The sequence below is a fragment of the Lissotriton vulgaris genome, chromosome 8 (assembly GCF_964263255.1).
Source record: "Lissotriton vulgaris chromosome 8, aLisVul1.2, whole genome shotgun sequence".
Classification (NCBI taxonomy): Eukaryota; Metazoa; Chordata; class Amphibia; order Caudata; family Salamandridae; genus Lissotriton; species Lissotriton vulgaris.
This window is the reverse complement of record NC_141696.1, coordinates 1,441,472,356-1,441,486,438: the sequence shown is the minus strand read 5'-3', so window position 1 is coordinate 1,441,486,438 and position 14,083 is coordinate 1,441,472,356. Positions and strand designations below refer to the sequence as shown.

Genomic DNA, 14,083 nt, shown 5'->3' with positions numbered 1-14,083 from the left:
GACAATAATTATGTTGTGGGCGATGAGTTTGAGCAGCCCTATCAAGATGGAGTTGGTATGGTTACTTGCAGGAGTCTAGTGGTTGCAATAGCTCCCCTGAAACTGGCCTTCTCTCACCCATAGAGCAGACACAGAGGAGTCTTCTTCCTACACCATGGTAATGCGCATGGCGGCTGAAGTCCTTGGCCTCCAGCTCCCCACCTTGGACATAAAGACTAATGTATTGACAAAATGAGTTCAACCCGGGCAAACACCTTCTATTTAACAAGGTCTTAACATCCTATTGAGGTCATTGACTAAACCTGGTTCTGACCCAACAGTCAGATGCCAAATTGAGCAATGCCATTTGATCAATCCCAATTTTCGATCGCAGCACTTCTTCCCTTAAAGTTCGGTAGTGCAAAGGTCTGCAAGCAAGATCAATCTCAACACATTTCCAAATAGTCCTCCAGACAGAGAGTTCAAACATATTGAAATCTTTGGCAAAGTATTTTCATCCATCAGCTTGGCACTCAGGTCTGTGAATGCCATTCTGGACCACTTTTTCCGTCCCCGTTTGGGACTCGATGGCTTAGGTCCTCCCGGGTGTCCCCTAGTGTCTTGGGCTGTCCTTGCCCACTCCTTTCAGAATGGCTGAGATGCTGCCAAGTTCACGATTTGTTGTGGCTCAGACACCATCAGTTTCATTGGGCAGGTCATTGGCACCAGAGCTACCATTCACCACGACACCTGGCTGCTGTCCATCAGATTTTCAGGCGAATTCTAGTCATTCCCTAATGACATGCCATTTGATGGAACTCACCTGTTTGGGGGCTAGGCAGACTCCACATTTGAGTGGTTCAAAGAGAGCAGGGCCACAGCACGCTCTACAGGCTTATCTGCCCAACCTCACCAGCCGCATCACCCTTTCACAGTTTGGCAGAGGTACATCATGCCACTAGCTGACTCAACTCCAGCAAGGTGCCCAACAATTGTTTTGATCATAGCCAGGGTGTCCACTGCCCCCACAGTTAAGGTCAATGAGTGGCCCAGTCCACTACCCCCCTGCAGTCCCACTTGCGAAATGCCTTCAGCATGCCCTAGTAGATGACAGCTATCAGCCTTCCTAGGAAAAAAAAAATGAAATAACAAATGCGCACACTGTCCCACGCCTTGTCTGACCTAGACCCTGGAGACGTGGTTGTTACTCCCACTACTTCTTGGTGCCCAAAAAGGATGGAGGCCTTTGGCCTATACTAGTCCTGGACCCTCTCAATTCCTTCCTCTGGAAGGAAAAATACTAAATGCTCACATTGGGGAAGGTCTTGAAACTGGGTGGTAGTGTTGGACCTGCAGGATGCCTATTTCCACACCATCCTGCTGGCCCACTGGCATTACCTGTGGTCTGTTGTGAGGCAGGAGCATTTTTGGTTAGCTCTGCTCCTTTTTTAGTCCCACCATTTCCTCTCAGGTGATCATGAAAGTGATGATGGTGGTGGCAGTACATTTTCAGATGTCAGAGGTGTAAGCCTTTCCCTAACTCAACCACCTCCAGACTACGACAAACCTCCTGTCAACCTTGGAGTCACTATCAGCATGCAGACATTCAGCTATGAGTAAGGTTGACTTTGAGGCTGCTGAGACTGATGGCTTCCTGCATCCCTCTAGTCAAGCACACCAGGTGGCATATGCAGGCTCTGCAATAGACTGTACCCAGAAGACGTAAAAGAGTGGGGGACCCAAGGAACCACCCAAGGTAAGTACCTAGGAACCCCGCAGGCTCAAAAAAAGCCAGAGAGTAAGTCACAATTGGAGTTTTTAAGAAGAATGACTCTTGCCCGAGGACCCTGAAGAAACACCGTGGAAGATGGAAGGTTGGAGAGTCTCCCCACCCGTGGATACCCTTGGAAACCAGGATACCTACACCAGGAAAGCTTGGTGCACAGGTGCAAAGTGATTTTGGAAACTGCCGTAGACCATAATGGAAGACTTCACTGAAGATGCCGCTGGCGAAGACGGTGAGAGAGTCCGGTGGAACCCAAAGGTGGATTTGAGATGTAGTGTCCCTGCAAGCAGAGGGGACAGAGTCTATGCCACTTAAAAGGCACGGAATACAAATGCCCACCGATGTCGGAGATGCAGGAGAGTTAATGGTGACCTTGGTGCTTCAGCTGTCCGGACCAGGAGCCATTCATGAGCTGCACAATGTCGGATGTCAAGAGCCAGGGGGTCGGTGTCCGTTGGGAGCACCAACAAGCCTTAGCAACGGCAGCAAGCGTAGTAGACTAAAAGGGGGTCAGTGTTGGATCAGAAAAGTCCAAGTGACTCACCATGAGCAGGTAAGTTAGAGCAGGTCCAGAGCAAAGAGATGAGCCCACTGGAGCCAAAGAAGACCCTCTAGAGACCCCACAGGCCGGAGGCACAGGAGACACAACAGGACCTTGAGCAGCTCACCAATGATGAAGGTCTACATTGCAGAGGATGTGGTGAGGACGAAGCTCTTGGTAGAAAGAGATGATTGAGGCTGGAGCTTCTTTGAACCTGAATATCTATGGAGTAGAGAGTCAACAAGCCTTGGCAGCGGCAAGTCAACATGGTGCATTGGGGTACTGCTCCAAACGTTCTGCCGAGGGAAACTTGCTTCAAACTTGCTGTGAAGACAGTGCAGGTCTCAAGAGAGTTGCAGAACTGCCACTTGTATTATGGAATCTTCCGGAGTCCGTGGGAGCTCAGGAACAGCAAACTGGTTAGCTTTGTTGTGGTGCCTGCAGGTGCAGGGGAGTGACACCTTCACTCCAAGGGGAATTCCTTCGGGTGTCTTGGATGTCCACAGGCCTGTAGAAGAGCCTGTATGTAGCACAAGTGGACATGATGCAGATAACTGGCAGAACGACGACACCAGGAGCAGCAGGTGTCTTTCCAATTACAGTCTTGGTTCCGAAGGCGAAATCCAGCGAAGTTCAAAGTGCCCAGACTGTTGAAGATGAAGTGGTTTTGGATCTGAATCTTGTCTCATGACAAATTTAAGGAACCACCCACAGGTAAGTCCTTAGGTACCCTAAGAAAAGGGTTTGGACAATTCAGGGGTCCCTCTCACAGGAAGCGCTGGACAGTGGGGAGGATGCTCCCATGTCCTTTGTCCAGTTTCATACCAGAGCGGGTGCCAACGGCTCCCTGAACTGGTTCCCACTGGAGTATGCAAGGAGGGCACCAAATATGCCCTGCAAAGCAGTCTAGTGGTGCAGGCAAGCGCCCCCACCCTAGCCCAATACACAAAGTTCTGTCTGGGAGGTGGTCACACCTCCCTGTGACAGGAAACCTACTGTCCTTCCTTCCTCTGCTCGAGCTCGACTCAGCAGCATGAGGGTGAAATCATGTCTCTGGTCGACAGCAGCCATAGTTTGCTGTCCGGGTCTAGAAGACTAGTACTAGGAGCACTAAGGGCTTCCCAAATAGCCTCCACGGTACATGGAATCATACTCCAAAACTATTTACGGTGTTGGGGTATGATTCCAACATCTTTGATACCAAACATACCAGGGTGAAATAGCCATCACGTAATGACGCATGTATCGTAAGAGCTGATGGACTTACAACCCGGGAGAAAGGACTCAGTGGATAGAGGGGGTGTCCTGCTCACAGGCACCCTCACACGTATAACCAAGCACCCTGCCTTCAGGATTGAAAGGCCTGCCCTAGGGGTGACCTGTAGGTTTTGAGTGCAGTGGTCTCAGATATAAGAAATCTTAAATCTGTTATAAGTGGTGCTAGCACCAGCTTACACCGGCTGCAATGACAGGTCTGTAGTCACAATGTGAGTGGTCTCCCATGGGTGGCATAATATATGCTTTTGCCCATGGGGGACCCCTAGTGTACCTATACCCTTAGTTCCATATACTAGGGACTTACATGGTTACACCAGTAGCCAATCTTGGGTGTACCTAAGTACTCACCATGATCCAATTTAGGGAAGAATCACAGTGACTGGGGTCCTGATTAGCAGGATCCCAGTAAGGCTGGTCAGAAAAACATAATGCCACAAGCAAAAGTGGGGGTAACCATGAAAGTAGATCTTAATTTCCTACACTGCTAAAGATCTGCAGTGTTGGATACTGAACCGCGTTTGGTTCAGAGGCAGACCCTTCCCCTTTCCCCATGCAGAGATGACAGTGGTGACTAATGCATCCATACTGGAATAGGGTGGCCTTTAGAGAGAAGCAGAGATCAGACGCTTCTGGTCTCCAGCTAATTCCCGGCTCCATATCAGCCTTTTGGAACGAGGGCCATCCAGTTGGCGCTGAAAGCCTTTCTTTTGTCTATCAAAGGGTGCACACAGCCACCACCGCCGTGCAGTACTGCCACAAACAGGATGGGGTAGGTTACGAATCCTGTGGCTGGAGACCGTGTACCTCTGGAAATGTCTGGACCACCAAAGGATCTTCCTGGTGGTGAACCCTAAGGCAAGATCATTGGCCTTCTTCAGGACAAGTTATCTGACCTTGAAATGTTTGTTTTGTCCCTGATCCTTGCAAAGGCCTTGCTATGGGCACAGCTAAACGGTACATTTTGATTCTTTCTGCTGTCTGATTTCATGCGGTTGCCTGATCAGCCCTCTTTGTTCAAGTCTCCTGTTCTTTGGAAAGGTTACAGCATTTATTTCTTCCTTTTCCCTTTATCATGCCTCAGTGGGACCTTAACGTGGGTCAGACTTTTCAAATGTGAACCCCATTTGAGCCGCTTCACTGGCATCCATTGCAGCTCCTCACCCTTAACACAGTGTTCCTCATTGCCATAACATCAGTGCGGCATGTGAGTTAGCTCCAAGCTCTCTCTATCTACCCGCAATACACGTGCATCTTCCTGGAAAAATTGGTTCTGCAGGCTCTGGCATTTTTTCTGCCAAATGTTGTGACACCATTCTCCATTGGTCAAACCATCATTTTGCCAGCATACTATGGTCCGACTCACCTCTTTAAGGAGGAGTAGAGATGCCATTGCTTGGACTCCAAGACAGCACTGAGTAAATACATAGATCTTGTTAAACACCACTGGATAGAGAATCAGGTCTTTGTGGGGTTGCCTGAGCAAAAAAAGGCAAGACTGCGCAGAAGAGAACCATCTCATGTTGGACCATACTCTGCATTAAGATCCGCTATGCATTGGCTAAAAAGCCATCTCCTGAAGGACTGTGTGCAATTCTACAAGAGCCAAGTCTGCTACCACTGTGTTAGCTTTAGAAGTCGCTATCTTGGGCATCTGCCAAGTGGCTAGGTGGGCGTCCCTATATAAGCTCGAAAAGCATTATTGGCTAGACAGTTAGTTACGTCAGAACTTTAGTCCTTTTCACAGACGCCCCCTCCACATAGGTACTGCTTTGGTATATATTCAAAAGGCAAGGAATCTGTGGTTAGAAGTCACAAGAACAAGTTACTTACCTTTAGTAACACTTTCTGGTAGACACTCTACCTAGCTGCAGATTCCTCACCGACCCTCTCGTACTCCCTGTGTCGTGGGTAAACTCTAGTGTTTTGTCAAACAAAGAGAGAAAGGGATGTTCCACAGAGTGGAGGGGAATACTCCTGATCCCCTTAGTGGTTAGATAAACAAACAGATGGAGGAGTACCTCCCTGGGACCTGAGGAGGTGTCTTTAGAGTAGGAGAAGGGAGAAGAAGCAAAAGAAAAGGGAAATGTCCTTTTCGAAGAAGACCCCTCACTCACCAACCTGGTTGGTGACATGCTTCATCATCGGGGTCCCAGCCGAACAGCCGAGTGCCATTCGGGTGTGCTACGACACCTGATTACAGTGGAGCAGGTTTTTTTGTGTGTAATGGTGAATGTGAAAAGTGGATAAAAAATTGTCCTAGTATAACTCGGCGAAAAAGTTTTATTCTTGAGCTACTGGACAATATTAAAAATAGTTTTCAGATATGTGTATGGATTTTATTGGTCCATTAATATCTTTAAAAAAGTGAAGAGTGTAAAAAAGTGACGGTCTACATGTTTCAACCAGTGAGGAAGGTGCCAGGGTTTCGTCAGGACCAAAAGATAGTGAGCTGGGTAGGGTTCACACCCTAAGGTGTACCCTGCCCTCGATCACTAGTTACCAAGCTGTATACTTACAGTTAGTGCTCTTTCATAAAGTTTATGAAAGAGGAAACAAAACCTGAAAAGAAAAAGTACATTAACAAGCGAAAGAAATACATGCCTGTAAAGTGAAGTAGTCAGGATAACCAAATGCTCCTAATTCTCCCAGTGAGGTATCTTGCTAAGGCAGGATACTGTTTAAAAATGTGACATTAGTGCGAGTGCGTATATTTTTTATATCACACATTCAGTCACATTCGGAAAGTCAGCATTCATTAGAATGTTGTGCACACCACATTCAGGACTATTGGTGTCCAGATTCACAGACACAGTGTCTTATTCTTTACTGTGTGTATTGATGTATTACACCACTCACGGATCACTGAAACAATATCAACGGACTGAATATTGAGTACAAAAATTATCGACGTAATTATATCGAGTACAAAAATATCGACTCCCAATACTTAAACATAGAACTACACAAATATTGACTCAACAATATCGCAACAAAAAAACATCGAAAACAACATTATCGACCCTAAAAAATACCGCAAATAAAACGACTTTCAACACATATAAAGACATAATCAAAAATATTGAAAAAAAAATATAGACCACTAAAATATCGCTAAATCAAATTATCGACTTCACTATACATAATAAATATACGAATATATCAGGAAAAAAACACAGTAAATCATAACATAAATCAGCATACTTATATAAAATATAACATACTACAATCAAACAATAAATAAACAGCAACATTTATAACATATAAAACAGTTTTATAACACAACAAGTTCACATAATATAATCATATAAATCATATAAATCATTATACAGCTCACATTACAAAACAATATTAAATAAAAAGAATGAAAAATAAATGCTCACAATATAAAACCATTACCTAGCTTCTACAAAACGAATCACATAACTACCAATTTATTTTTTAAATATCTCAAACAACCAATAAAAAACACCAAACAATTAAATAGACCAATCAAATCAACCAACACATATTTGAAACACTATATAAAGAAAGAAAACACACAATTACAAAACGCGAAGAAGGGGAAACTCTGCCTAATTTTCACCAGAACAGAAAGCTGCTACCATCAAACAAAGGATAAACAAAACAAAAGTAAGTACCTGACATTAACTACTAGGCTTAGCACTACAAGCTACAAATAATAAATTAAACAATAAACGAATCATTTTCTTTCATTTTTACCATGTATTGCAGATATACCACAATTAAAGAAAAAAGGGCAACATTTAAAAAACCTATCATTTCTAAAAACAAAGTAAGTATACAAACTGAAATAACAGAGACAACTTATAAAACGAAACTTAGAAAGAAAATGTCCAAATAAAAAGGAATCCAATAATTGTAAACAAAACATATACAATAAATAATTTTACTTTTACCAACAGAGCCATCAACAAAAGAAATAGAGACGAAAAGCATCAAAAAACAGAGCACAGCTCTCCAAACAACTGAAAAACTAGTAAATATACTTTGAAAATGTGATAAATATAATGATAAACGTAAAACAAATCTAAATTTCTCTGTGTAACATTTATTTACTGTTGAAAGCAAACAAAACAATGACAAAAGAAGCTAAATTTATAACTTCACAGAAAGGCAAAATGCTTCTTTGTTATATGGGCTATTCATATACCCAAGAAAAACAACATCGATTGAAAGTGTTTTGGAAATGCAGCAAATATTACAGTAATAAATGTTATGGTTGTGCTATAACTCAGGAAACAACTGTAACTAACACAACAGAACATAACCACCCTCCCAATGTGACAGAAATAGAAATTAGACAAATGCTTGACTCACTACAAGAAGCAAGCACTAACACAGACCGCCCATCTACAACTATTCTTAAAGACCATCTAAGAACTCTCCCCCAACATGCTGCAAGCCAACTCCCTTCTATAGATTCTCTAAAAAGGACAATAGCTACTAGCAAAAAAGAACAACTACAGCTACACCAACTGCCCCAAAAACATTTGAGCAAGTCCAAATTCCCCCTGAACTAACAATAACCCATAATAAAGAACCTTTCATCATATATGACAATGCATCTAAAGAAAAAAGAATTATAACGTTTGCTACAGCAGACAATATGGTGAAATTGCACCAATGCGAAACATGGATGATGGACGGCACATTCTCAGTATGCCTAAAACCAATCTACCAATTATACACCATCCATGGACACTATCAAAACTGCAATATCCCCATCATATATGCCCTACTACCCAACAAACAGCAAACAACCTATACTGAGGTACTAAATAAAATAAAAGACCTAACAAATAATTACTTCCCCCCCAAAATTATCATTGACTTTGAGAAAGCAATGATAAATACAATTCTAAAGACCTACCCTCACACAGCAATCCAAGGTTGCTACCACCACTTTACCAAATGTATATGGAAACATATACAAAAATCTGCCCTAAGCACCCAATACTGCACTGAGGGTACTTTTGCCTACGAGGTAAAAAAATTAATTGCACTGGCCTACGTTCCAGTTATAGACGTAGCGGAACATTACAACCTATTAATAGACAGCCCCTATTATAAAAAAAATGAAACAAAACTAAGCCCTCTCTTAGATTATTTTGAAGATACATGGGTAGGGAGACTACACAGATCTGGACACAGAAGGCAACCGAAATTCCAAATCCCCTGGTGGAACGTCTACCTAAGTACACTAAATAAACAAGCTAAAAGCAACAACGCTGTCGAATGATGGTACAATGCTTTCCAAGCAGGTACAGGCAGAGGTTCCCTAACCCTCCATAAACTCCTTCAAGCATTACAAAAGGAGCAAAGCTACCAAAAACTCTGAATGGAGCAATCTATAACACAAATAGGCCCTAAACTAACTAAAGAAACGAAAAAAATGTACAACACCTTACAAAGCCAAGTAACCCTATACCCAACTACCAGAGACCTACCATACCTATCTACCATAGCTAAAACAATTCTTTAAATATAACTCACATACCTACACTATTCAAATAGTAAACATAAAATATACATATTAAACACGTTAGAAACTGTAACAAAATGATTCAAATATATTTAATATATTTATTTAAATATATCTAAATGATTTCCTTACAATTTCTAACATATACCATAAAATTACATACAAAAATAACATGACAATCCCACCCAAAAAAAATGAAAAATACTTACTCACTTTGTTGCTTAACAGAAACCTTTGTTACAAAAAAAATAATCATCCAAAAATAACACGAAATCCAAAAAAGTCCTTCTCCAACACAATCCACTCGAAAACCCTTAAAAACCCAAAAATAGTTCCCAAAAACAGAAAAACCGTTCCATGGAAATGTAATATAAATAAAATAAAAAAACACATCCATAACGATTCTTCTCCATAATAGATCCAACGATAACCCATTAAAAAGTAAAAGATAAAAAACGCACCTGGAAAAACCAAAAATGTTAGAAAGTGTGTCTCTAATATATTGAAAAATAATAGAGAACCTTCTTACGAAAAAAACCACAATCTTCTCCCAAAAACGACATCCACATGAAGTACCTGTAAAATAGAAAAAAAACATACCCACCCGCACACAATGCACCCCAACATACAATTTAAAACATTATTAAACATAATACAAAACATTAAGTTACATTTCTAACCCTATTCCTACCTCATCAACATACTAACCCAAAACTAGTAAACCGGAACCAAAACGACAACCGTAACTACCGCCTAAAACACACACATCCTACAACTACCAAACAATAGAAAACCTGCAAACACTCCACAAACACTCAAACTAAACTTATAACTTAAATAAAGTACTTAAATTGAACTTACCCTTCCACACGCGAAGCAGCCTCCAACCGCGAGCTCTTCCAAGTCGAAATGACCCAAAATAACATGACGTGGTTACAAAATAGTACCAAACAAACAAATAGTCCCATTTATATTAACATTAAATAACATTCTAAAATTATTTTACACGTTACAATATACATTATGTAACTATTGTATTTTTTTTAATTAAACAAAAATTTAACATTGTTATAAAAATGTACTATATGTTATTTTCAATGACTGTACATTAATTACACAAACATTTACCTTATTAAAAATTACTTACATGACTGCATGAATATACAATACTGTTATTAATATTACTATTATTTACTGTTTGTATAAACCAATATTTTACCTAAAACATTAGCAATGTAAAAATACTTTACCTCTGTAAAAATTATTATTACTATTTTATATATTAATAATAATAATGTATTTTAAAAAACACAAATGTAAATATTATATTAATGTTAACAAAACTTACTTTTTTCAATAATGTTTAGAAATATGTGTACTACAAAAAATGTTTAAAAATACTACCACAGTGTTAAAAAATTATGAAAATAGTTGTTGTATATGACTTGTCAAATAAAACTTTATTTTTACATTAAAAACTGTGAAATAAACAAAAAAGTACACTTAATAAATATTACTTTACGTAAAAATAATTGTAATAAATTATGTTTGCAATAATAATTTTTTGAGACAAATGTACAACTGTGACAAACATCTAAATATTTTTAATTTATATCATGAAAATAAAAATGTACAGATAACATTTAAAAATGTCAATACAATTATTTTCTGATTTCTTATTTTATTACCCCCTTTTTGAAAATAATGAAATATTTAAAACGTGATGTGACTCTGATTAATTTATTTTTAATTACTAACAATTACGATAATTAATTAATATTGTTATAATTTTTATCATAAATCATGAGTTAAACATAGTTAATATCATTATATATTATATATACTCTCACAAAATACTAAACATTCATATATTATAATTTACTATTCCCACTCCATCAACTATATATTCTACCAAAATGCTGAACAGTCAACCCAAATAATTTATCATTCCCACTCCACCAAGTATAAACTTAGGGAAGGTGCTAGACCCAAAACCCAAATAAATTACTATTTCCACTCCACCAAGTATAAACTCAAGGAAGGTGCTGGACACAAAACCCATATAATTTACTATTCCCACTCCACCAAATACAAAGTCAGGGAAGGTGCTGGACACAAAATCCATATAATTTACTATTCCAACTCCACCAAGTATAAACTCAGAGAAGGCGCTGGACACTCAAACAATACAATTTACTATTCTCACTCCACCAAGTATAAACTCTGGGAAGGTGCTGGACACTCAAACAATATAATTTACTATTCCCACTCCACCAAGTACTAACTCATGGAAGGTGCTGGATACCAAACGCATATAATTTACTATTCCCACTCCACCAAGTATAAACTCAGGGAAGGTGCTGGACACAAAATCCATATAATTTACTATTCCAACTCCACCAAGTATAAACTCAGAGAAGATGCTGGACACTCAAACAATATAATTTACTATTCCCACTCCACCGAGTACTAACTCATGGAAGGTGCTGGATACCAAACGCATATAATTTACTATTCTCACTCCACCAAGTATAAACTCAGGGAAGGTGCTGGACACAAAAACAATATAATTTACTATTCTCTCTCCACCAAGTATAAACTCTGGGAAGGTGCTGGACACTCAAACAATATAATTTACTATTCCCACTCCACCAATTACTAACTCGGGGAAGGTGCTGGATACCAAACCCATATAATTTATTATTCCCACTCCACCAAGTATAAACTCAGGGAAAGTGCTGGATACAAAAACAATATAACTTACTAATCCAATTTCACAAAGTATAAACTCAGGTAAGGTGCTGGACACTCAAACAATATAATTTACTATTCCCACTCCACCAAGTACAAACCCAGGGAAGGTGCTGGACACAAAATCCATAAAATTTACTATTCCAACTCCACCAAGTATAATCTCAGAGAAGGTGCTGGACACTCAAACAATATAATTTACTATTCCCACTCCACCAAGTACTAACTCATGGAAGGTGCTGGATACCAAACGCTTATAATTTACTATTCCCACTCCACCAAGTACAAATTCAGGGAACGAGCAGGACAATCAACCTATATAATTTACTATTCCCACTCCACCAAGTACAAACTCAGGGAAGGTGCTGGACACAAAACCCATATAATTTACTATTCCCACTCCACCAAGTAGAAACTCAGGGAAGGTGCTGGACAATCAAACAATATAATTTACTATTCCGGGTCCACCAAATACTTACTCAGGGAAGGTGCTGGATACCAAACCCATATAATTTACTGTTCCCACTCCACCAAGTATAAACTCAGGGAAGGTGCTGGACACAAAAACAATATAATTTACTAATCCAACTCCACAAAGTATAAACTCAGGAAAGGTGCTGGACACTCAAACAATATAATTTACTATTCCCACTCCACCAAGTACAAAGTCAGGGAAGGTGCTGGGTAACAAAACCATATAATTTACTATTCCCACTCCACCAATTAGAAACTCAGGGAAAGTGCAGGGCAATCAGCCTATCTAATTTACTATTCCCACTCCACCAACTATAAACTCAGGGAAGGTGCTGGACACGCAAACAATATAATTAACTATTCCCACTCCACCAAGTACAAACTCAGGGAAGGTACTGTACACAAAACCAATATAATGTACTATTTTTTATTTTTTAATGATTGTAAAACTTTTGAAATAAAATTAACAAATTCAAATTTTTAAAACACTCCGCACCCTATACCCCTAAAAACCCACATCCAACTCCTGATTTTTATTATAAATTTTACAAAATGTTTTAATACAAATTTAATGTTTTATAATTAAAACAAAATTACATTTTTCAAATTCACATCTTTAAAACAATCCCCACCCTATACCCCTAAAACCCACATCCCACTCCTACATTTTAAACTACCCACCCTATTCCCCTGAAAACACACATCCCATTCCTAAATTTGATTACAAATATTTTTTTTAAAAAGTTTAATTTATTTATTTTTTTATATAAAAAACATATTAAAAATTCACATTTTTAAAATGCCCCCCACCCTATTCCCCTAAACACCCACATCCCGCTCCTAAATTGTATTACACATTTATTTAATTATTTTTATGAATTTAAAAAAAAACTATTTTAATAAATAAATTCAAAATTCACATTTTTAAAACTCTCCCCTTATACATTTATTTAAATATTTTTAAGAATTATTTTCTTTATAAAAAAATACAAAATTCCAAATTCACTTTTTTAAAACACTCCCCACCCTATTCCCCTAAAAACCCACATCCCGCTCCTAAATTTTATTATAAATTTTTTTAAATAAATATTTTTTTTAATTATTTATTAAAAATTATATAAAAATATATATATTTTTTTAGAACTTAACTAACATATTTAACAATCTAAATTCCAAATATAGATATTCTTACACTCTGTATTTTTAATTTCGACATTTTTACATTCTATATTTTTACATTCGATATTCAAACACTCTATATTTTTACATTCGATATTCTGACACTCCATATTTTTACATTCGATATTCTGACACTCTCTATTTTTAATTACTTACAAACATAAACGATATTTTACACACTCGATATTAACAACTCGATATTACTACCTCCGTTTTTTTTTTCACCATAAAAATCGATATTACTTACCTCAATATTACTTACCTCGATATTATTGCAGACTCGATATTCCTGACTCGATATTATGTCCACTCGATAAAAAAAAACTCGATATTCAGACTGCATACCACCACTCACATCATTCATGAAGTGGGTGACTGCACTCTCAAAGCATAGGTGAGGGCAGCAGGAGTCATACTAGCATGCCATATAACAGAACGTGACCACAACATGTAATGCAACAATAGGATAAACAATTGGAACTTACTGGAAGTCCCTGATTAATGTGCCTCATGGGAGTCGGGATCGTGTTGCTAAACCTGCAAACACGATTCTGGGTGAGAAATGAAAAACGCAGTTAGTATCAGACACGGT

General features: G+C 38.8%; 1 long non-coding RNA gene across 1 annotated transcript in view; it reads left to right on the top strand.

The window, feature by feature from the left end:
* Positions 1–14,083, top strand: part of LOC147698905 (uncharacterized) — a 1,339,289-nt gene that overhangs the window by 437,988 nt on the left and 887,218 nt on the right. The gene's annotated exons all lie outside the window — the stretch shown is intronic.